Below are 24,109 nucleotides of genomic sequence, written 5' to 3' on the forward strand. Positions count from 1 at the left end.
TCCCTTTTACCCTTTACATTGACATGCCTTCTAAGAACTTGTTTCCTCCATTTGCTAGAGTTATCATAATCGAGAAGCAATGTAGCATACCTAGTGCTTGAAGAGTAAACCCAAAGTGATATGGTAAGCTCTTGATAGAGGCTTTGGCCAAATTTTGTGGTAATAATTCGGGTTGTAAAAAACCCGGATCAATATGAGTACAAGAGGGTGAAGAAAAGTTGGATACACTAACTATATGCCATTTGTTTTGGGAAATAGAAAGGATAGGCTCTTCTTTCATAAACTCTCAATGCATAATGGAAATATGAAAAAGGGTACAAGCAATAAGGTAGAAATTAGACAATCTTTTTGTAGAATGATTGCATTAGCAATATACCAAAGATGGTTAGATTGCTTCTAACAAGCCTTCTTGCTAAAGGTGCTATATAGTTTTGAAATAATGGAGATGATTCTAGATCGTGTTCTCAGTAGGTTTAAGGTGAATGTTGATATCAAAAGATGATACAAAAGGTATTCAAAAGCGAGGCCTCATTCACACTTTTGATCAAGCGAGACCTCATTCACACTTTTGATCAAGCAAGTATTAGTAGGAAGGCTTATGAAGCAATTTATATTAGGGATAATATGGTCTCCAAGTGGGTTGATAAATGCTCCAATTCTGGCATGCTTTTACCCTCCTTTCTTACATTCTATATTCTATGATTATTCTATAATCTTCTTAGTTGCTTCTATGTGGCATCTCTCATAAGTAGTGTTCTCAAATCCATTTGCATGACATTTAGATGTTAGCAAAGGTGTCCTCAATATTTATCTTTGTCAATTTTTGTACACTACAAAGGATAAGCATGATTCATGGGAAGGAGTAATATTCAAGAAGGATTTACGGGTTCATATGCAACATTCAATGATTTGGTCTCAATGTGTTTGTCATTGTGGTGTACTATAAAATCATTGAAAGGGAGAACTGCTTGGGTTTCATGAGGCTCAAGAAGTTGGTGTTGTTGCAACAATTCAACATGTTTATAGTGTATGAAGAAGGTGAGTAAAAGGACTTCTTATTGAGATTCGATCTTCAAATTTATATGCCAAGCACAAAAATCGAGTCCATCTCATTGGGTGATTATTGAAGCTTCTTAAATTTGTATGTAAGATATAAGTATGGTTGAAAAGTTAGAAAGTGAAAATGGGATTTAGATATAGGTTTATGTAAGACATGAGTTTAAATAAAAGGTTAAAGCCTTCAATGTATTCATCATGAATTCTAGATGTATTCTTTGCCTCCACAAATTCTAGCTTCTTTCAAAGCACTCAAAATTATATATTCTTCTCTATTCTTTTGACCATTTGAAAGGGCGAAAGAAATTGTATAAGTTTCAAAATATGGTTTAACAACTCAATGAACAATATAAAAAGTATACAAATTCACCTTCCTATAACCAATTTGAATGTTAAAGCTTTCCATATTTATACTTCCCAGTAGTAACTTACATACCTATTGTAGCCTTTCCTTTTATGAACCTATTACAATGGAGCCTTCACCATTTGATAGCTTTTTACATTTCCTTGTAGTCATTTTGTTTGCTTGAAATCAGGCCTATACCAAGTTTTCTCTCCCAATATTAGCTAATATGACAGTGATGTGGCATGCCCCAAGCTTAGAATATACTCTCTAGGATATAAATGTTCACCTTGCAACTTCCACGAAATAGAATGTCTTGGTAAAAAGGCAACTTCCATGTGAGCTAATGGATCCCAAAAGAAATGAAAAGCTTGAACTTAAGCTAGTGGCAATTAGAATAACATGTAAATATAAATTTATTGTATGAAAAACATAGCTTTCACTCATGATGAGCATCCAAAAGTACACATTTTTCCCATAGCCTTTCTTATTTCATCCTCACATTGAGTTATACACATTGAAACCTTTGATATCTAACAACTATATTACCCTTCTAATTCTTTATTCTCACAATTAGTCATTCCACATATGGCTCCCAAGACATGTCATGCAAGAAAGGAGACAATCATGGATGGAGCATGGTAAGAAGAGACAAATGATTGACTCAATGAGCCACAAGAGAAAGGATTAATGTAACAATCACCTAAGAGCTAGTAGATCATTAGGAGTTTGGGTTTGGGAATAAACCCTTTTTAACAATCCTACTTTTAAAGGGGACATTACCAAAGTGCCCTTGAAATTTGGGAGAATTCGCAAAATACCCCTCAAATTTCAATATTACCAAGGGTGGAGGGACATCCTAATTTCCCTCGTATTTACACTCTATGCCATGGTCGTTTGAGGGGCAAGCAACACATGTAGACCCATCCACAGGTTTCCTCTCACATGGCTTCTATACCATTAGAGTTGGTCCACATCAACCTATGTAGTCCTATGGGCATGACTTGCATTAGGAAGGCCAAGTATTTGATGCTGATCATAGATGACTTCAGTTGTTATGTGTGGCCTTATTTCTCATTCCAGGGGTCTATCCTTGAAAGCCTAAAACAAAAATCACCACAATGAGTTTGAAAATAGTTGTATTTCTATCTAGAAATCATGAGTTATTTTATGTCCTCATTGTATGATGCATTGTGAAGTCCTAATTTTATCATCACCTATAGATGAAACATTATTTTATGTCCTCATTGTATGATGCATTGTGAAGTCCTAATTTTATCATCGCTTGTAGATGAAACATAATTATCCTCATAAAAGCTAGCAATATAGAGGGTATTGAGAAATTTGTGAACATCATAAGTTTATTAGATATTTTTGAAATTTCACGGTCATTTGGGGGCTATTGGTCAAATTAGAAGTGTATGTTGGAAAATTTGACCAAATGTAAGGGGGTATTTATGACATTTTTGAAATTTGAGGGGTATTTCGGATATTCCAAGATAAATTAGGGGTATCTTGATAATTCTCTCATTTTTTATTTTAGAAGAAGGATAGTTGTATTAGTTACTTTAACACTTAATCATTGTGTTAACTCAGGAGTCACAAATGATGGGAATTTTGAGTAAAGAATGATCGTATATTCCATTTGTCATTATTTGAGTTTGAGAACCAACTATGATGTGCTTGCTTGAGACATCCTTGGTGGCACATCCATTGGATATTTGTTCTTGATCGTCACTTGATTTAGCCTACAATAGTTGATGCAGAGACGGAGGGTTTCGTCCTTCTTTTGGAACATCACCGGTGCTTCCCACGGTGAATTACTTGGTCTGATGTATCCTTGATCCAAAAGTTGCTTTAGTTGTTCTTTCAACTCAATGGCTTCTGGAATGGACATATGATAGGGTTGTTTTGCTACTGGTCTAGCTCCTGGTATTAGCTTGATTTCATGATCAAGTTCTCTAGGTGGAGGAAGTTTTGTCTTCTCTTCGAAGAATACATCTGCATATTCTACTAGCTACGATGGTTCTTCATTAACTTCCTTTTCTTGCTCAATCTTATTAAGTTTGATTAGGTAGACATGTAGTTCTTTCTCAACCCCTTCATGATTTGAGAAGCTTTTGCTAGTTGAATTTTGGGGTTTCTAACTTTGCCTTGAGTGGTTACTAACTCTCCTTTTCGTTCTAAGAACATGATTTAACCTTTCCTACAATGAATATGAGCATCATTGTGGATTTCCTAACAAGCACTCATAAGCTCCTAAATTCATGACTTTGAACCCTATGTTGGAAACATTACCTCCTAAGTTAAAATCCACTCTCTTAGTCTGTTGAGCAGAAATTGACTCTCCTGTTTGCCAATTCCACTAGTAATTTAGATGCAGGTTCAGTGTTTATTCCTAGTCTCTTTGCACACTTCAAAACACCACATTGGGGAATATGGGAATTTTCCATAAGTTTGGGACACGTGGTCAAATCTTTGGATTTGTCATAACTTGAACACTATAACTCCAAATCGAGTGCTCTATAGCTCTATAGATTCCATTTTTCAAGCGCTTTGCAATGATAGGTCATATCATATGGTTTTGAGAAACTTATGGGCACGTTATCCGGATGTCACCTTTTTAGTATTCAAAAAATGGGAATTGGGAGATTCCCAAACTCACTAATATTGTGTTTCAATGAGATAAATGAGTTTTTGCTTCCACAATCAATCATAATTTTAAAGGTTTTACCTTGGTAGGTTATTGGTGTCTGGATTATTGAGAACTAATGGTTGGGGCCCTTCTTGTTGAGAGCATCATGTACCATTGCTCTTTCCATGTCTGCTTCTAAAGTGGGATCTTTACCTTCATCTATTCCTTTGTTTCTTCCTTTGAAGGTTACTCTAGCAGCTTTCCCTTTGGTGGTTGAAACTACTCGATTTTGGCCACAAAATTGCCCTTACAAGATTAGTTGTCCTTGCTTCGGACATCGTCATTTAAAGTGGCTGGGCTTGTTGCAATGGAAACATCTTGGTAACTCCTTATTGCCAACTATAGGTAAGAATTTTCCAACTGCACTTGTCTTGGCCTTCTTCCTTTGCTTGGTGGGTCTAACATTGTCTTGGGATCCTCTTAACATATTCTCGTGGTCTTTTGTATGGAGAATTTCGTCCCAAAATTTATCACCCTTGGATGTTGATTAGAGTTCCTATATAGTGGGCCTTACTCGAATTAATGTCTTGCAAGTCAAATGGACACATTGTCTCTTGAGATGAGTATCCAAGGGAGAGTTCAACAGAACTTTGACACTTGCTGGGTGATATCCATGGGTGGGGCATACTTCAGATGGGATAAAAATCTAGAATAGTAGGCCTCCAAGGTTAATTCAAATTGGTTCAACCTAAAGAATTCATTCATTTTTAGTGTATGGTAGGCCGATGGGAGGTGTCACCTACATACAGCTTCTTTTAGCTTGTCCTAAGTGATGGTCGTTTCCGCAACCCCTTGGTCTTTTCACCACTGCTTTCACCAAAGTTGGCGGGCTTCACCTTCGTCAACTTTAGTTTAGCTATCATTGTTTGGTTTGGAGGAGTAGTTCCAGTAGCAATGAAGTAATCCTTCATAGGAATTGATCCAAATGTCCGCTTCAGACTTGACATTCTTTCCTTTGCCATCAAACTTGGGCGATTTGATTTTCTTAAGAAGGAATTTTTTTTCTTGCTCTTTGACCGGGGTAAGCATAGACATGGAAGGCGCAATACTTGGTTTTGTTAACATTCACAAGATTAGTTGCATGTCTTGGGGAGTGCTTATAATAGTAGCCTCTCTTTAAGGTCTTTTTCAACACTTGAACCCATGAATTTTAAATTTATAACATATGGTTAGAAGTACATGATCTTGCAAAAACTTGAGACTCATTTATTATTCACGATCTATACTTACATCAAGAATTTTGTTATTACATCAAGTAGATAGTTGGAATCAAGCTAGGGAAACTTTTGGGTTACAATAATTTTAATTGTGAAATTCAGATACATCAATGGTTTTGTAGGTTGGGGGTTCATCAAATATATTTGGGATTTTGTATTTTTGTGAAAGATTTGGGAAACCATCTTTACAATAATTGTGGTAGTGTGAGCATCTTAAAATGGCAACGCACTAGGCCAAGAGAATTTGGAGCACTTGATCATAGAGATAAAGGTTCTAGTGAACTTATTATTTGCCTATGTTAAGGATGGGATTTAGGCGTGATTCTTTGAAGATGAATAGCTTGATCGGTTTAAGATCCTCCATCCACTTGATTCTCTTAAGGTTGTTTTGAAGGTAGACAAGTTGATCGGCATTGATGAAGCAATAGACTCTCCTTCATGCCTACCAACACTCTCAATATAGTGGTGGAGTGTACATATGTTGGAAGATCCTCATGAAGTGATCCCGCCAATCAAAGTCAAGGGAATGCATCACTGAGGTAAATGTTGCTTGGAATACCAAGAATTTTTGTCAATCTTCATTATTATGAAAGAGATTCCATTGATTTGTTAGAGATAAATCATTCTTGTATCAAATGTTTCTTTAACAAGGTTACAAACAAATCTTTATATACATCAATTTTATTTCACTTTGATATCACGTGTGATGTGTGTTGAGTGTTGAAATGACTTGTTTTTTGGCTGATTTTTGTTGTTTTTGAGAGCTGAATGGTTGATTTTATGGGATGATTGATTGGTTTGGAAGTGGTTTGAGAGTGTTTTGAATGATATTGATTGTGTTTTGGAAGTTCATGATGTTTGTTGGTGGTTCTGTGATGTTCTGATAGGTTCTGAATGGTTCTGTATACCTTCTGTTTTGCTCTGTTTTGGTCTGTTTTGTTCTGATTGTCTTCTGTAAAGAGGGATGGAGTATTGATTGATGAAGATTGAGATATTGTGAAAGTTTATTGAATGGTTTGTGAGAGTTTGGAGTGGTTTGAGAATGAGTTATGTAGTTTTGATGACTTTCTGTAACCTTCTGTAGGTCTTCTGTAGAGCTTCTGCTTCTGTTCTGTCTCTGTTCTGTTCTGTACTGTAGCTGTTCTGGTACTGTTCTGTAGACTGTTCTGTATGCTTCTGTATGTGTTCTGTGGAATGTATGTGTGACTTTGGGAAAGTTTTCTAGCCTTGGAAAGAGGTGAATACAAGTGTAAAAGAGCTGAAAGAAGTAGCTGCTGAAGACTCAAGTGAACACTAGAGTGAAGTGACAGTAGTGAGCTATGAAAAGACACTGTAGTGGCTCTGGTGACTCTTCATATCAAACATACCTCTTGGGAGGGGTATCCACGACCTAAGAAGGATTATTGAGAGCGATTTTGAGAGATTGTAGTGAGGATATGATGTATTATTGATGGAGAGAGAGAGAGAGAGAGTCAGAGATAGCCAATTCTACTAAAACAGAGTGATTGTATATGAGTGATTGAGAGAGAAGACTATGAAGATATTGAAGATGAATACTATGTGATGTATTTCCATTCAAAGATGGTGTATTCCCTTGCTTTCTTTGTTCTATTGATGGATTTTGTGAAGATATTGAAGAATATGGTTGATTCTATCAAATCCGTGGGAGATCTACATGATGCTGCATGAAGATTTGTTGTGCCTGGTGTTCTTTTCTTCATTGTGATCATATGAAACATGATAAACAAGCTTGTTGATGTTACAAGATAGATTTTCTTGCAAGACAATTCCCTTTTTCTTGGTGTTCCTCTTGGGGCTCCATGTTTTTGGTGCGCAGCCGGGGAAACTTGCCATCAACAAGCACCAGAAGAGGCTGAAAATGAAGGAAATGGCATTGCCAAGAAGAGAAGAATTCAATGGATGTTTGTAAAGTTCATTCTTCCACTGAAGAGTTGGAATTCCTCATAATCAAAGCCACTTTCCACAAGAAGTTCATCCCACAATGACGGAAACACATCACCATCATGATGCATGCTATATGTGGTGGACAGTTTCCTCTTCCTATTGAAGCAGCAGAAACTTGCATCTTGGTGGCAAACTGTTTGGGAACAAACTGAAGAGCAGAAACAGAGAGAATGACCATCCATGGAAGATTTGGCATTCATTGAGAAGTTTCCAAACAACATCAAGTGGGAGATTTTGAAGAAGCTTCAGGAGTCTTGGTCTGTAGAGGTTTACAAAGATAAGAAGGAAAAGAGTTGGAATTTGTTCGTGGATGCTCAACAGCAAGATACATGGGATGCTTGGTGCACTGATAATCTTCTGTTTGTTCAATTAGCAACCCACTGGAAGCTGGTAGATAGAGTGTTTTTCACAACATACACTGTTGAAACCATCAGAAGCTGGCATTACTATGATGATAGCACCACCACAATGCTCAGACGTATGCATTTTGACACCTTCAGAACCGAATACCTTCCCCTGTGTAGTGGTATGAAAGCAGAATTCAGGGACATTGAAAGGAAAGAAGTAGAAGAAATGTTGGCAAGAGAGTCCTCCAGAGACTGAAGCCTTCTGTTAACCCTCTGTGGAGCACTAACAACATAGTGGAGCCAACCCCCTGATGAATGACGCAATAAAAAGGCAAGCGTTAGAACGAGTCCAGAGGTACGTGAGAAGAGAGAAAGTAAAAATCAAGGCTGAGAACGAGCTAGCAGCAGAAGCCGCCTTTGACGCCCTTGCGGAACTCTTTACAGAAGTCCCAATGGCACATCAAGCCCTTCCTCCTGCTGGAGGTCCACTTCCAAGCCAGATCCGTCCTGGAAATATTGATGACAGGCCAGCGAATGTAGTCCCATTGCCAGTTTTTAAGGGAGAGTACAATGAAGACCCCGATCTTCATGTAGCAGAGTTTATGGTAGCGTGTGTGGCTAACAATGCCAGAACCCCTGAGCATTGGTTAGCGATATTCCCTGCCACTTTTAAGGGCGCGGCGTTTCAGTGGTATGAGAGACAAGCAGCAGGAACTTTTGGCACATGGGACGACCTGAAGTTGGCCTTCCTCACTAAATTCAGGCGTGAAGGTTTTGAAGAGCGGATGAGAGAGGAATTTATGAACCTAAGTCAGTCCTCTGGAGAAAGAGTGGAAGCTTATGTCTCAAGAATGGAATCCATCCTGAAGAGATGGACTAACCATAATCTAGATGATGGCATTCAGAAGGGGGTGTTTCTCAGAGGATTACAACCAGAAGTCCGTAAGTTTGTGGAGCTGCAAAGACCAGCCACCCTGCAAGCTGCAACAGAAGGTGCAAGACTGTATGATGAAGTGGAAGCTAGACTAGCAATGAATATAAGAAGAGGAGTCCTACCCCCTCTGATGCCAGGAATGATGTACCCACCAAATGCAGTTCCAGGGACTGTTTCCTATCCCTACCAACAGATGCCCCCAGTATCACAGTACAGTGCACCAAATCCACAGTGGCCACAATCCATGCCTCAAATGGTGGTTCAACCACAACAACAATGGTCCCAACCAATTTCCTCAATGCCAAATCAGCAGCAACAGTGGAACCCTACCAACTGGAGTCAACAGCCAACAGTTCAAACAGGAGCTCTGAATCAGAACCAGAACAGAGACCCCTCTGTACCAGCCCAACCAGTTTATGCAGTGATTACAGAAACTCCTCAAAACCCTCCTGCTAGTACGTCCGGAGGAGAAAGCTTGAAGGATTATTTATCCAATTCAGTTGCAAACATAAAAAAGGAGTTGATGGATGTGATTACAGAGCAACTACAGACGTTGAAAGTGAATACCGCTAGCATATCCAACGTTCTAGGAGCAGGAAGAGATGTGATGCGGTCAAATACTTGGTGTGGTAAGTGTTATCAAGTAGGCCATTTAGCCACTGAATGTACACGAAAACCAACCATTCCTGGAGCCTTCTGTTCCTACTGTTTGCGGAAGAACCATACAGAGGACATTTGCTCTCTTAAGGAGATGCATGATAGGAGAAGAAAGGAAGAAGACACAAGATTTAACTTACTGGAATCCAAAATGACAACACAAGATATTGGACCCAAGCCTAGAGAGTTTGGTTCTAATTTCGGACCCAGAAGATTTCCCTCTCAAAGTTACAGAGGAAGACAGTCTGGTAGTGGTCAGAGATCAGAAGTGGAGTGTTACAGATGCGGAGAAAATGGACGCATTTCACCAAATTGTCCAAATCCTCGAAGGTCAGTGGATTACAAGCCCTTATGCAGTCGATGCAAAGGAGAAGGCCACACTGCAAAAGACTGTCCAAGCCCAGCCCCAGTGAAAAACAGTGCTACTGATAGTCCAGCCAAGGCCCAAGAGCCTACCTCCAATTTAGTGGAATTGGAAGTTGCTGCCATCACGCGTGCAAAGCAGAAGGAACCACCTATCCAGAAAGAAAATAACCCTCCTGCCAGAATAGTGAAGTTCAATCTTCCATCAGAAGAACAGAACAAAACAGAGCCTAACAGTGCCGTACAGAGCCCTACAGTGCCACAGAGAGTTGCAGAGACAGTTACATATGCAGGACCAGAGGTCCAGGAGACAGAAGAGGAGGAAGTGCCACAAGTGGCAGAAGAAGTTCCTGTAATTTCTCTGTTGGAAGAAAAAGGGAAAATGAAAATGGGTGTTGCCCCATTCCCTAACCGGTTAGAGAAGCCAGTGGATCCTATTAAGGAATACGATCTAGTTAGAGATCTAGATACCTTTAAACCAAACCTTACATTCCTACAATTATTGATGTTGTCTCCCAGTTGCCGGAAAAGATTCAAAAGTATACTGACAAGAAGACGTGGCTTAAGGATTGCTCCCTCACAACAGTGACAAAGTCCAACAAGGCTCCAGAGCCTGTAAAAGAAGTGGATGTAGCTAACACCTTCCTAGATCCAGGTACTCCAGAGACTGGTGTGTGGATAGAAGGCTGCTTCATTGCAAACGCACTGATTGATGGTGGTTCATCAGTAAACATTATGACGGATGTGACAATGAAGGATCTAGGCCTACAAGGTGTGCAACCCACCCAATGGCTCATCAGACTGGCGGATCAGAGTAGAATCAAGCCTTTGGGCATTCTTCCATATGTGAAGACTACAGTGGATCGAAAAGATTATTGGCTAACCTATCTGGTGGTGAAGCCAAACTCTTATGGTACATCCTACCCTCTGTTACTAGGCAGACCATGGCTTTTTGAAGCCCGAGCAAGGATGGATTGGTTCAAAGGAACTTTGACCTTGGGTAGAGGACCCAACAAAGTGGTGCTGAAACTGTATGGTTCTCAAAAAGGACATGGATCCACCTCCTTGGAATTATCTTCTGACTCCCCTAATAAGGCTACAGATGGAAGTCAACAGACGAAGATGCTGTCAAACAGATGCTTCCCAAGAAAACAGTGGCACACTCCTTAACAGTGGATACTGTAGGCCGACTTCCAAAAGATGCCAAGCCATTATCAATGGGTGAATACTTCCTGCCTGAACCAGGAATGACTTCTGACAGTGAGATAGAAGCTTGGATGTACTGCTCTCCCTGTTATATGGCCATAGCAGAGACAGAGACAGAGATAGGAGAGGAAACAGAGAATCTGTTCTTCTGTTACAGAGCTCCTATAGAAGCAGAAACAGAAGCAGAAGCAGAAGCAGAAGCAGAAGCAGAAGCAAAAACAGAGACAGAAGAGGATGGATATGATATGGACGAAGAATATTATGAAAGTGAAATGGAAGGGGCTATCCCACCTGAAGAGGATACATTTGAGGAAGAAGTTCCAGAAGCATCAGAAGCCGATGAGCTCATGCTATGGGACAGAATGGTGATGATACCATTTGGTCTGGTAAATGGATCTTCTCATATGCAAAACCTGTATAAGAAATTGATTAAGAAGAACAAGCCGTCTTTCAAGAGTGGCTCCTGCCGTCCTAACCCATCCTTGCCGAAGAAAGATGATGATGATGCACCGTGCCAACAAGCACCAGTCCCACAAACCCAACAGGCATCAGAGGGTCCCTGTTATGTGACGTTCCTGGATGTGTCATCATCAGAAGATGAGTCTTCAAGCCAAGAGGTAATTAATTTTGAAACCAAACCCGAAACGGCTCTTATCCCATTTCAACATCTCAAGGAGCAACCTAAGTCTCCACCAAAAGAAGAAGTTGGTTCTAGTGGGACATCCGAAGAGGATACCACTCCCTTGAAGGAGTCGGATCTGTATCTAGAAGCAGTCCATGGGACCTTCATCCGTGAAGTAGAAGGTGAAAGGCAGTTAACTTTTGTGGATGCAAAAGGCATTGAACGCCACTTGAAGGTGGGTAACAGTCTCCCAGAAGAGGAGTTGTCAACCTTGTACAACTTGTTGAAAGAGAATTTGGACGTGTTTGCATGGTCCTACAAAGACCTAAAGGGGATTGATCCCACAATATGTCAACATCATATTGACTTGGAGCCTGATGCCAAGCCAGTACGGCAACGACAGAGGCGAATGAACCCGAATTATTCCACATTGGTGAAAGCGGAGCTGCTGAAGCTTCTGGAAGCCGAGTTCATCTATCCAGTGGCAAATAGTGAATGGGTTTCACCCATCGTGGTTGTACCCAAGAAGAATGGCAAATTGCGAATATGTGTGGATTTCCGAAAGCTTAATTCCAAGACGAAGAAGGATCACTTTCCTATTCCTTTCACAGACCAACTGTTGGACACAGTGGCAGGACATGAGCTTTATTCCCTTTTGGATGGATTCAGTGGATACAACCAAGTCCAAATCGCAGAAGAAGACCAATCCAAAACAACCTTCACCACAGAATGGGGGACCTACGCTTACCGAGTGATGCCGTTTGGACTCTGCAATGCCCCTGCTACTTTCCAACGAGTCATGATGGCCGCATTTCAAAATCATCTACACGACTTTATTGAAGTATATTTGGATGACTTCTGTGTCTATAGTTTGATCCGTGAACATTGGGAGCACCTGGAGCAATGCTTTGACCGATGCCGGGAGTATGGGATTTCCCTCAACCCCGACAAATGCATCTTTGGGGTCTCTTCTGGAGTTCTGTTGGGCCACATTGTCTCTGCACAAGGGATATCAACAGACCCTGCAAAGATCGAAAAGATTGCAGCTCTGATATCACCCACCAACCTCAAACAGTTGAGGGGATTCCTAGGCCATGTGGGTTACTACAGAAGGTTCATAGCCCATTTTGCGACAAAGGCAACTTCCTTGCACAAGCTTCTGAGGAAAGACGCAGAGTTTACTTGGACGGAAGAATGTGACAAAGCCTTCCATACTCTGAAGCAGTGTCTGATAGAGGCACCTATTCTGCAACCTCCTGATTGGACGAAAGAGTTCCATGTACACACTGATGCATCAATTGAAGGCTTAGGTGCTGTCCTCTGCCAGAAGGGCTCCTCGAAGTTGGATCAACCGATCTATTATGCAAGCCGAAAAGTCACTGATAGGGAACGAAACTATACAGTGACAGAGCTGGAGTGCTTGGCAATGGTGTTTGCCCTGGAAAAGTTTCGCCATTACCTCTTATCTACCCACTTTAAATTTTATGTGGATCATGAGGCCCTGTCCTTCTTGATGAACAAAGCGGATGTGAAAGGACGAATGATGAGATGGCTCCTTCTATTCCAGGAGTTCGACTTTGAGGTGATTACTAAGCCTGGTCGTTCCCATGTTCTGGCTGATCATCTGTCGCGTATCCCACAAACTGCAGACGAGGAGCAGGATGATCCAGACCTCCCTGATGCTTCCCTGTTCTTGGTAGAAACTGTCACCCCCTGGTATGCAGACATTGCCAATCTTCTGGCAACCCAACAGTACCCTCCTGGTATTTCTAGTCGGGAAAGGAAGAAGCTCATGCTAGAATCAGCCCCATACACCCTGCTAGGTGGTGCACTGTACAAGAAAGGCAAAGATGAAGTGCTCAGAAGATGTGTTGCAGGAGATGAGATTGGGATTGTTCTGAAGGCTTGCCATGACGAGCCATGTGGAGGTCACTTTGCAAGAGAAGCTATAGCTAGGAAGGCTCTGCTAGCAGGATATTGGTGGCCTACAATTCACAAAGATTCCTATGATTACTGTAAAAGATGTGATGCTTGTCAAAGAATGGGGAAACCCACAAAGACAAGTGCCATGCCCCTGCAACCTATCCTTCCTTTGAAGCCGTTTGAGAAGTGGGGTATTGACTTCGTAGGTCCGATCGATCCTCCTACCAGAAGGAAACAGAACCGATACATCCTTGTATGTACAGATTATGTTACAAAGTGGTGTGAAGCTAAAGCCCTAAAGCGGGACGATGGTAACAGCGTGGCCCTGTTCATGTACGAGAATATCATCACCCGTTTTGGTAGTCCCTTAGAGCTGGTAAGTGACAGAGGCACTCATTTCCTCAACAAAGTCATGGAAGAGTTGACAGAGTTGTATAAGATCCGCCATTGCAAGTCCACTCCTTATTACCCTAGAGCCAACGGCCAAGTCGAAGTCACCAATCGCATCCTCTGCTCGATTCTGACAAGAACAATCGCTGCACATCGTCGTGATTGGGACGATCGACTTACAGAGGCCCTGTGGGCATAGAGAACCTCCCATAAAGCAGCAACAGGACAGACACCCTTCCAGCTGGTATATGGTACAGAAGCTGTTTTTCCTGTTGAACTGAAATTACCCTCTTTGAGAGTGGCTATCAAAGAGCGTTTGGGGGATGATGATTCACTGCAACGCCGTCTCCTGCACCTGGAATGTTTGGATAAAATTCGTAGGATGGCTCTACAGTGCATGGAAGCCACGCAAGCTCGACGCAAGGCTTACCATGACAGTTTCATCAAGCACAAGGAGTTCAAAGAAGGTGATTTGGTCCTAGCCTATGATTCACGTTTTGGCAAGTTTCGTGGCAAGCTCCAGCAGCGGTGGATGGGCCCCTATAAGGTACTTGCAGTCAACCCTAATGGTTTTGTCCAAGTGCAGATCGTTGATGCCTCTGATGATCCCTTTCTGATCAATGGATATCGCTTGAAGAAGTACTTCCCTCCTTGGGGATCTTGACAATTACGGACACTTGATCCTTTCCCTCGTTGGCGCGGCACTGTACTTCTTATGCTGCTGCTTCTGATAGCCGTTCTTCAGTCACTCCTGATGAAGTGGACGCAATCCTCTATCCCCTCAAAACCCCCTTTCAGCCTTGATCTCTTATCCTCTATTTTCCACCAACGACAGTGGCGAGGTGGGTTATGACAAATGGTCTTTCTACCATTCCCTTGCTCAATATTGAAAAAAAAAGAAGGAAAAAAAAAACAAAACATATTGGTCATGGGAGAAAAGGACTTAGGTCCCTGTCATGCCGACCTATTCTTCGAGAAAAGGTGGAAACACCCTCGGGAATAGGGGAAAATAAGAGAAAAAAAAAACAAAGAAGAAGAAGAAAAAAAAAAACAAATCTGTTATGAGAGAAAAGGAAGAAATTCCCTGTCATAGTAGGCCTCGTTCCAAGAAAAGGTGATAAACACCCTTGGGCGAGAAGCTGGCTGTGGAAAAGGTGGTAACACCCCGCAGTCCAAAAAATGGATTCATCAATTGATATCCCTAGGATCCAATTCCGAAGCTACCTCCCTTGGTACGCTGTGTCCTGGGTCTCTCTGCAAAGCGTCTACCTGTCCTCTAGCAGACGACATGTTCCTATCCAATACAATATTCGATTTAATGGCTACCTCCCTGGGTACGCCTCTTCAACACCTGATGACACGATCTTCATCGACAAACAATTGAGTGATGTGAGCTTTCATCCTAACCGGATGGGAAAGTGAGTAAGGTTGCTCTCTTGTATCTATCACCAGAGAGTGAGACAGAGGGTGGGGCGAGAGACCAGTCTTTTCCCTTCAAATCAAATGAGAGGTGAGTAGTGTGAATGAAGTGTTGCACGCACGGGATGGGCCTCTCAAAGCACAAAGCACAATTTGTTTCTGTGCACTACACTATAAGGCTCCCTGGCCTTCCTTCTTGCACCGTATGCCGGCACAGGGCGGGATGCACAGTTGCACCATCAAATGCGCACAAGGCATACAATCTTTGTACAAGTGAGTGTGAGGATTACATCAATGGGTTTCAGGAAAAGGCTGCCCTCCTGTATCTATCAACAGAGAGTGAGACAGAGGGTGGGTTGAGTGTGACTGGAGTTTCTTCAATCAATTACCGAGAGGTGAGATTGAGGGATGTTACGACACTTGGAGTCAGGTATGTTCCCGTTTCCCTATGCACCCACGGGATTGGTCTTTGCCGTCATCACAAGACACTTCACCCTGTTCTGTACATTGCACCATAAGGCTCCCTTGCCTTCCTCCTTGCACTTATGCCAGACGGGTTGGGCGCACTAATGCACCATCAACTGTGCACCCTGGCATACTCCTTCTACACCATTCCCCCCTTGTCGATTCCTCAACCGGGTATGAGATATGGGTTTCAATCCTTATTCCTCGAGTGATATTAGTCATGGGGCGAGTGACTGTTCTTTCATTTCAATTGAGTGATTGTGAGTTGAGTGTAGTATCCCTCATCATCGATGAATTTCCTGCGATTCCTTCGATCAGCTACCTCCCTGGGTACTGCTGTGTGGTCCCTGCCATGAAGGACGTGCGCTGTAAAGATTCCTTGGTCCCTCCAGCGCCGACAACCACACTGGATGTGCCGTTGACACTCAACCTTGATTCTTGACGAAACGGGCCAAGTTTTTCTAACCCTACAACTTCTGTTTCTTAGTGATGTTCATGTTTTAAGTGTGGGGAAGTTAGTGGATGGTCTATGGCGTGGTCCTAGGTCCCTGTTGCTCGGTTAACCCTATCCGTTAAGGTCTTAAGTGTGGGGACGTGTCCCTGCGCGTCTACATTGCATACCCTTCTGCATATGCCTTAACCTGTTCATGCATGTATGCCATGATTTGCTGTTACCCTGATGGGGTCCCTTCCCACCCGACCGTTCCTTTTCCACCCACCCTTGGGGCTGTTCCCTTACAGTTTTCCTTCATTCCCTGCTTTTGAGGTCCTACCATGTGAATGCATCCTACGTTCACCAAACTCCAAATCCAACCTTATAGCCCTGTTCCTCCCTTTGAATTGACCATTTTTCCTTTTTACCTACCCTTATTCCGGTGCACGGTTTTTGAGTTATTAATTTTTGAAGCATTTTGCGTAATTTAGCCAGTTTTCCATGTGAACGCGCTTTTCTTACTTCGGAACCGTGATCTGATGTCCTAGCCCTGCCAACCACTTTTCCCCTGACATTTTTCCTTTTTATTCCGCATCATTCCGATACACGGTTTGTCCATTATTAATTTTCCGGGTTTTTACGACTTTTTCATGCGTATTCTTGATATTTTTCCATGTGAACCTGCCCTATTTGCATCGGAATTCCAATTTGATTTGACAGCCGTGTCCCCTGTGCCTCCCCCCACCTTTTTCCTTTTTCCTCCACCCTTCTTCGACTTCCGAATTTTTACTGATTTATTTTTAAATGAGTTTTTGGGCATATTTTTGGAGTTTTTCGCATATGAACCCCTTCTATTTCCACCGAAACTGTATTTTAACGTGATAACCCTGTGCCACTCCTTCCTGCGGACATTTTTCCTTCTTACTGCATGTCATTCCGGTGAATGGTTTGTCCGATATTAATTTCCGATCCCATTTTTGGGTTTGTTTTTTGGGTTTTTCCCATGTGAACGCATCTTATCTCAGTCGGAATTACGTTTTGATGTGATAGGATTGTCGGGCACATATTTTTGCACAGTTTTCCTTTTTTTTTGCACCTCATTTCGCTGCACGAATTTTTCGATATTAATTTTTAATTGCGTTTTTTGGTTCATTTTTTGGGTTTTTTGCACGTGACCGTCCTTTAACCCCCCCGGAACCTCCGTCATATATTTTTCTTGTTTTCCCCCTGCCGTCCTGTCCACTTTTTGTTTTTACACTATGTCTTTTTGCAATCCGGATTGGGAGTTATTAATTTTTCTTTATTTTTACGTTTATTCGCGCACCCGTTTTGCGCGTGAACGCGCCCTTTTTCGATTTTATGCATCCCCACGCACCCCGGTCGTGTCCGCATAACTCGTACCGTCATCCCAGCGTTGTTTCAATCCCGTCACGGCAAATTTTTTTACCCCGCCCCGCGCATGTGCGCGGGACGGGGGTACACGCCCTTGTCCCTACCCAACCACCCTGCCCACCCCCTACCCTACCCTGCCCACCCCCTACCCTACCCTACCCTTGTCCCTACCCAACCACCCAGCCCGCCCATTGCCCCTGCCCACCCCTTCCCCCCAACCGCCCGACCCCTTCCCTCCCACCCTCTCCATCTCCCTCTTCTCCCTCCATCCCCTCCCTTCTTCCCTCCCACCTCCCCTCCTTCCTCCGCCTCATGCATGCCTCCTACCTCCTTCTCTCCCCCGTCTCCTGCCTCTGCGCCTCCTGTACGCCCTCGCGACACTTGGCCTTCCCTCCTCCTGCCAGCGCATCACTGCCCCGTCCGCCTACCTCACGGACCGGCTTCTCCGCGCTTGCCTGAGGGCCCCGCCGCCCCACCTTGGCCCCCTCTCCCGCGCCTTCTCTCCTACCCTCCACCTTCCTCCCTCCACGCCACGTCGCAGTCGCCGTCGTGCCCAGTCTGCAGACGCCGCCGCCACGTCCAAGTTGCCGTTTGCCACGTCGAAGCTGTCGCCGTCTGCCACGACAACCGCCGCCACGACCACCGCCGCCACCTTCGACGCCATCGCCACCATTTCCAACGCCGCCGCCGCCCCTCTCCTCCTCCTCCTTCCTCCTCCTCCCAGCTACCCTTCAGGTTAGTTAAACTAACCTGCATGAAGTTTATTAACCTCCGTTAAACTAACTTAACCTAGGTTAGTTAACCCCACCCCCCCACCCAACTAACTTAACCTAGGTTAGTTAACCCCACCCCCCCACCCAACTAACCCAACCTAGGTTAGTTAACCCCACCCCCCCACCCAACTAACTTAACCTAGGTTAGTTAACCCCCCCCCCCCCCCCCCAACTAACCCAACCTAGGTTAGTTAACCCCACCCCCACCCAACTAACCCCACCTCGGTTAGTTAACCCTTAACCTAGTGAACTAACCCTAGTTAGTTAACCTTAATCCCACCCCCTAATTTACTAACCCTAGTTAGTTCAACCTAACCCTAACTAGGACTAACTAGGACTAACTAGGATAACCTAACCCTAACTAGGACTAACTAGGATAACCTAACCCCACCCACTAACCCTAAACTAACCCTAGTTAGCTAACCCTACCCTAACCCTAGCTAGGTTAGTTCTAACTAACCCCACCCACTAACCACCTAACCCTAGTTAGTTTACTAACGCTAGTTAACTAACCTAACCCCACCCCTAGTTTACTAACCTTAGTCAGGTTACTCTAACCCTAAGTTAGTTACACTAACCCTACCCTAGTTAAACTAACTTTAGCCTAGTTACACTAACCCTCCTTAGGTTAGTCCCCACAGACCTAGCTTAGTTTACTAACCTAACTTAATCTACCCTGACTAACCTAACCTGACTAACCTAACCTGACTTGACTTCCTGTGACTTACCTACCTTACCCACACTAACCAGACTTAACTGACTTATTTCTAACTGACTTATTTGATTAACATGATTTATGTGATTTAATTAATATTTAACTTCCTTTTTCCATAAAAAAATTCAGAAAAATTTCTAAAAATTCCTTTTGCTTTTTGCCAATTTTTGGGAGTTTGTCCGCTGGCGATTACCTACCCTATAATTTCTGCAAATTAAATATTTCCTAATTAATCCCCCAAATTGCCACTAAATGTCGCAAATTCATTTAAAAATAGTACAAAATTCTAAAAAAATTCTAAAAAATTCTAAAAAATTCCCCTCATCTCCCTTGCTCATTTTCCATTTATTCAACCATAAATAATCACAACTTAACAAAAAAAATAAAATAAAATAAAATAAAACATAAAAAATAAAAAAAATAAAAAAATAAACCTAAACAACCAACACCAACCAAATCCACACATCCGCTAAGGTGTTGTGTTTTTTGTTCATCAGTGGTCTTTACTTTTCCTTTACTGGATTCACTTCTTTTGGGAGACTCTTCCGTGCGCATTCCTGCATTACATACACACCCCTTCCAGGTGTTTATTTTATGTGCTTTATTTATTTTTATTTCCCCCTTAATCACAAATTAATTGCTAAAATGAACTCTTTATTCTCCCACAGTTTCCACGCGCATTCGCGCTCAACATACACATTCTTTTTAATTAAAATAAACTAGCCGTTCACTTCGCACGCGCTACGTGCGCTATAGAGGCGCTTTAAAATTTTAATTAAAATAAACCAGCCGTCACATGAGCACGTGTTGGCAAAAAAGCGCTCCACATCACCTTAATTTGTAATCAATGAATTGCATTTAGAGACCCAGTCGAGTATCGAAGTCCAGGAATCGAATAAAAGCACCGTTTTAACCTAATAATGGGCAATTTAATTTATAATAAGGAACCGTCGTTTTCTTGCTAAGGTTTATCACCTAATAAAAATTCACCCATTTTTAATAATTGATTAAAATCAACCATTCATTAAATTAATTCCCCCCTCACTGCACTTACTTCCCATTTTTAATGAACCGTTTCGTGGGAGGGGTATGCGCAGTCATTAGTGTTGTTTTCCATGGTCCAGTCTTGGTTTATCACAGATATAGTCTTGATATGTGTCGGATGTGGTATTGTTTTGGTTTCCTGTCTTTGTTACGGTTACGGGTGCGGTATATAGTTTTTTTTCTTTTGTTGCCTAATACGGGGTTCTGGGTGTTTGTCTGATGCATCGCATGAAGCTTTCGGTCGCATTTGTCTCAAGGTCATGTCGAATTTTTTCTAGGATGTGGTTTGCTTGGGGTTAGTTGGTCGTGTCACGTTTTATTGGTTGTTCTCTTATCCTTGGTTTTTGTCTGTTGCTTTGCAGGCATTCTCCTTGATTGTCTGTGTTTGTGGTGTGTGTGTAACCATCTGAATGGCGCCTTCTCATGCTCCTCCCCCTATCCAGTACGTCCCATTAGTTAGTAGGGATTACTCTTCCCTACTTACTTTTGAGTCCCTCACGAAGGAGGGACTTGCTGCTTTTGTGGCCACTCCTTTTCCATTGCTTCCAGAGGATCCGTCGTTATGTGATGAGTTCCTGGCCTCTTACAGCAAGAAGACAGGCGTAGTCCAGGGCATGTCTATGACTTTGACATCTCGAGGCTTAGGGAAGGCTCTGTCTTTACCCTTCAAAGGTGAACCTTTTGTGACCACTCGTCAGCTCTTCTCTAATGAAGAGATTCTCAAGCTGTTGCAGAAGCAGACAAGGGAAATCCTCGATGTTAAGAAGGTGATAAACTCTTCAGGAGTTTTCTTTTCTATGATTACTGATTCCGTATGGTAGACGATCTGTCAGTTTCTTCAGGACAGGTTTATGCCTGCCAAAACGCCATCCCACTATTTGTCCAAAGAGCTTTTCACAGCTTCCAGGATGGTGCTGAAAGGAGTTGCTATTGATTGGAGCACTTACCTCCTTACTAAAATGGATCAGCATTTTGTTAAAGTCACCAGGGGTAATGTTACCAATGTCACGTATGGATCATATTTGTCTGCCTTCTTGACCTATTCAGGTTTATAGAAGACCGTGCCTCCACCTCCTCCATCAGATCCAGTACCTCCTCCTCCACCTTCGGAAGAGTCAGAACCCATTGACATAGAGGATGATGATTCTCCGCCTCCCTTGGTCATACATCGCAAACGCTTGAAGAGGGTAGTGGATAAAGTTCCTTGTGTACTTCCTTCAGTACCTATCCCTGCTACTTCTGGCAGTGAACTCCCTGGGTATCTCACTTGCAATAACCTGTTCAGAGCACATCGAGAAGGATCCTTGGACATCTCAGTTCCCTCCCTGAACAATCTAGTTTCAGGAGATGCCATTCCTTTCCTCTGCAAGGATATTCAAAGTTCCATTGAGTTGTCAGTGATAGCCTGTGTTCAACAGTTGTACGCATCTTTCTATGAAGAGCTCATGCAGTCTAAGGACCAGTTGCATAAGGCAACATCTGAGTTAGCTTCTGCTAAGGATACCCTAGCAGATTTATTTAAGCAAATGGAACAACAAACCCAACTAGTTGCCACCCAAAGCGATGAGATTTCTTCATTGAAGACCCAGTTACTCGAGGCTCAATCCCAGGTTACTAGCCTTTCAGCAGAGAAGGAGAGGATGTCCAGAGAAGCGAAGGAATTCCAAGCTATCTTAGATGACAAAATTTCAGCTTTACAGATTGCTAATGACACAGTGGCCAACCAAGCCTCCCAAATCAAGCAGTTGCAAGATCAACTTGCAAAGTCCCACTCTGTTCCTCCAAGCCCTCCTGTTCCATTGATTCCTTCTCTTTCCCAGCAGGACTTGGCTGCTCTTCAGAGACATGCTACTTTGTGCCCTCTATTCCAAGATAAAGTGGAAAGATTGCAGTCCAGAATGGACTTGTTATGGTCTACCTTTGAGCAGTTTCAGGAACATGTCTTACCAGACCATTCTTTCTTTGTCCACTACCACTTAGAGAAGTTGGTCTTCTACATGAAGCTTTCCACGATGGATTTACATTTTCCAGAGGATGGATGGAGTGGGGCTTGGTCTGCTGAGTTGTTGACAGAGGTAGTCAGAATGGTCTTTGAAGATTCTGTCACGCCAGATACCATGTTGATGTCATACATATATCTACGAGGAGACTTGTTAATTCCAGATGAGGTAGATATGGCATGGTATGTGGGGGATGTGGTCTTACAGGCTGTTTTGTATGTCAATCATTTGGAGTTGCGCATAGCTGACATGTTCCAAAGTTATTCCTCCAAAGTAGCTGATTGTCATGATAATTTGTGGCATCCCATGATTGATTCGGTGGTCCTAAATCAAAGACAAAACATAGCTCCTACCTTTGCCCAGAGTACTAATCAACTGAGGATGGATCTCTTAACCTATCTTTCCAAACATAATCCATTTGATGCTACCTTCTTTGATGCCTATCATAGACGATCTCTCTTAGGACCTTCTGTTCCTACCCTCCTCTATTACCAACAAATGGCTCACCGCTATGCTATATATCTTTCCCTTTGTCAATCTAATTCCACCATTATTTTACCTCTTCTTTTCCAACCTTCATCTTTCCCTCAAATTCCCATTTTCACTTACTGTTCCTTTATTGAGGATCGGGTATTTTCCCCTTCTCCGCCCTGTCCTTCTCCCTCCATTAATGTACCCTCTACATTTCCTATTTATCAGTTAACACCGTTTCTTAGTGATTCCTTCCAAATTTCTGCCACTCCTTCTTTAACCTTTTCTTCCTTTTATGATTTTTCCTATCCTTCCCTACATCCACTTTCCCTTATTCCATTACCCTCTCCTAACACTTCTATATCTCAACCACCTCAGTTGGTTAGTGACTGTGATGGGTTTGATAATCAGATTTCCAGAAGAAGGGGCTGGAGTTCGGATGATTCCCTTACAGGAACTCAGATTAATTGGCCAGTAATTCCAGGAGAATGGATAGCTTCCAGTCAAGCTTATCAGAATTATGTTCATTTTGCTCAGCAGTATTCACAGTCTGCAGATCCCTCAGTGAGATTAACTGCTCACTTTGCTTGGTACCTGGCGTATATGCATAGGCACTCTCATAATGATTCAAAGCCTATTCTAAAGTTGTGCATGAATGTCAATGTTAGCATTGATTTCTAGCAGCTGGAGATATTGTATTTTCATGCTCTCTGTTTGCCTAGCAGATACCTGGTCCTGTTGGAAAGGATGTGCTATCTCCAATTTTTTCAAAATCCTCCTAAAAACTTTGTAGATGAATCCTTATCTATGGATCGATTCCGACAACATCAAGCTTTTAAGAGGGATCATCTTCATTGATACCTTTCTAATGTATAATGGAAGCTTTCTAATGAAAAACTCTCTTTTTGAAGGAGTCATTCAGATGGTTGTGTTGTGTATTAGTGTTTGTGTTGTGAGTTCATTTATGTAATACGAACGTGGTGGTTTCCTATGGGATTTCGTGTACGAGCTACGTTTTGGAGAATTGTGGTGATGGGGTCGTGGATGGAGAATTGAAGCAGATGCAGATGAAGAAGAAGCAAACTCTTATATCCTTTATAAATTTGTTGTGATTTTCTTGTTTGATAAGAGGTGTTAATGTATAAAGAGTTTTCCTTTCTTTGTATTTTTATATCAGAAACAGGTTATAAGTTGGGGTCGTGGTGGATGAATTCTTTTTGAGAAGATATTGAAGATCAAAGTTGAGCTTTTCCCTGAACTTGTATTCCCTTTTTCCTGGGTCGCGAGGACGCTTCCTTATTAAGTGTGGGGATATGTCGAGTGTTGAAATGAATTGTTTTTTGGCTGATTTTTGTTGTTTTTGAGAGCTGAATGGTTGATTTTATGGGATGATTGATTGGTTTGGAAGTGGTTTGAGAGTGTTTTGGACGATATTGATTGTGTTTTGGAAGTTCATGATGTTTGTTGGTGGTTCTGTGATGTTCTGATAGGTTCTGAATGGTTCTGTATACCTTCTGTTTTGCTCTGTTTTGGTCTGTTTTGTTCTAATTGTCTTCTGTAAAGAGGGATGGAGTATTGATTGATGAAGATTGAGATATTGTGAAAGTTTATTGAATGGTTTGTGAGAGTTTGGAGTGGTTTGAGAATGAGTTATGTAGTTTTGATGACCTTCTGTAACC

The 24,109-nt window shown here is 42.3% G+C and overlaps 1 non-coding gene across 1 annotated transcript; it reads left to right on the forward strand.

The window, feature by feature from the left end:
- Positions 1–23,624: 23,624 nt before the first annotated feature.
- Positions 23,625–23,692, forward strand: LOC148032076 (small nucleolar RNA SNORD36). Its single transcript, XR_015691792.1, has one exon. It is a non-coding gene; the product is annotated as a small nucleolar RNA SNORD36 (small nucleolar RNA).
- The last annotated feature ends 417 nt before the right edge of the window (positions 23,693–24,109 follow it).

The sequence above is a fragment of the Lygodium microphyllum genome, chromosome 8, assembly GCF_053477565.2.
Source record: "Lygodium microphyllum isolate KBCC chromosome 8, Lygodium_microphyllum_v1.1.10, whole genome shotgun sequence".
Taxonomy (NCBI): Eukaryota; Viridiplantae; Streptophyta; class Polypodiopsida; order Schizaeales; family Lygodiaceae; genus Lygodium; species Lygodium microphyllum.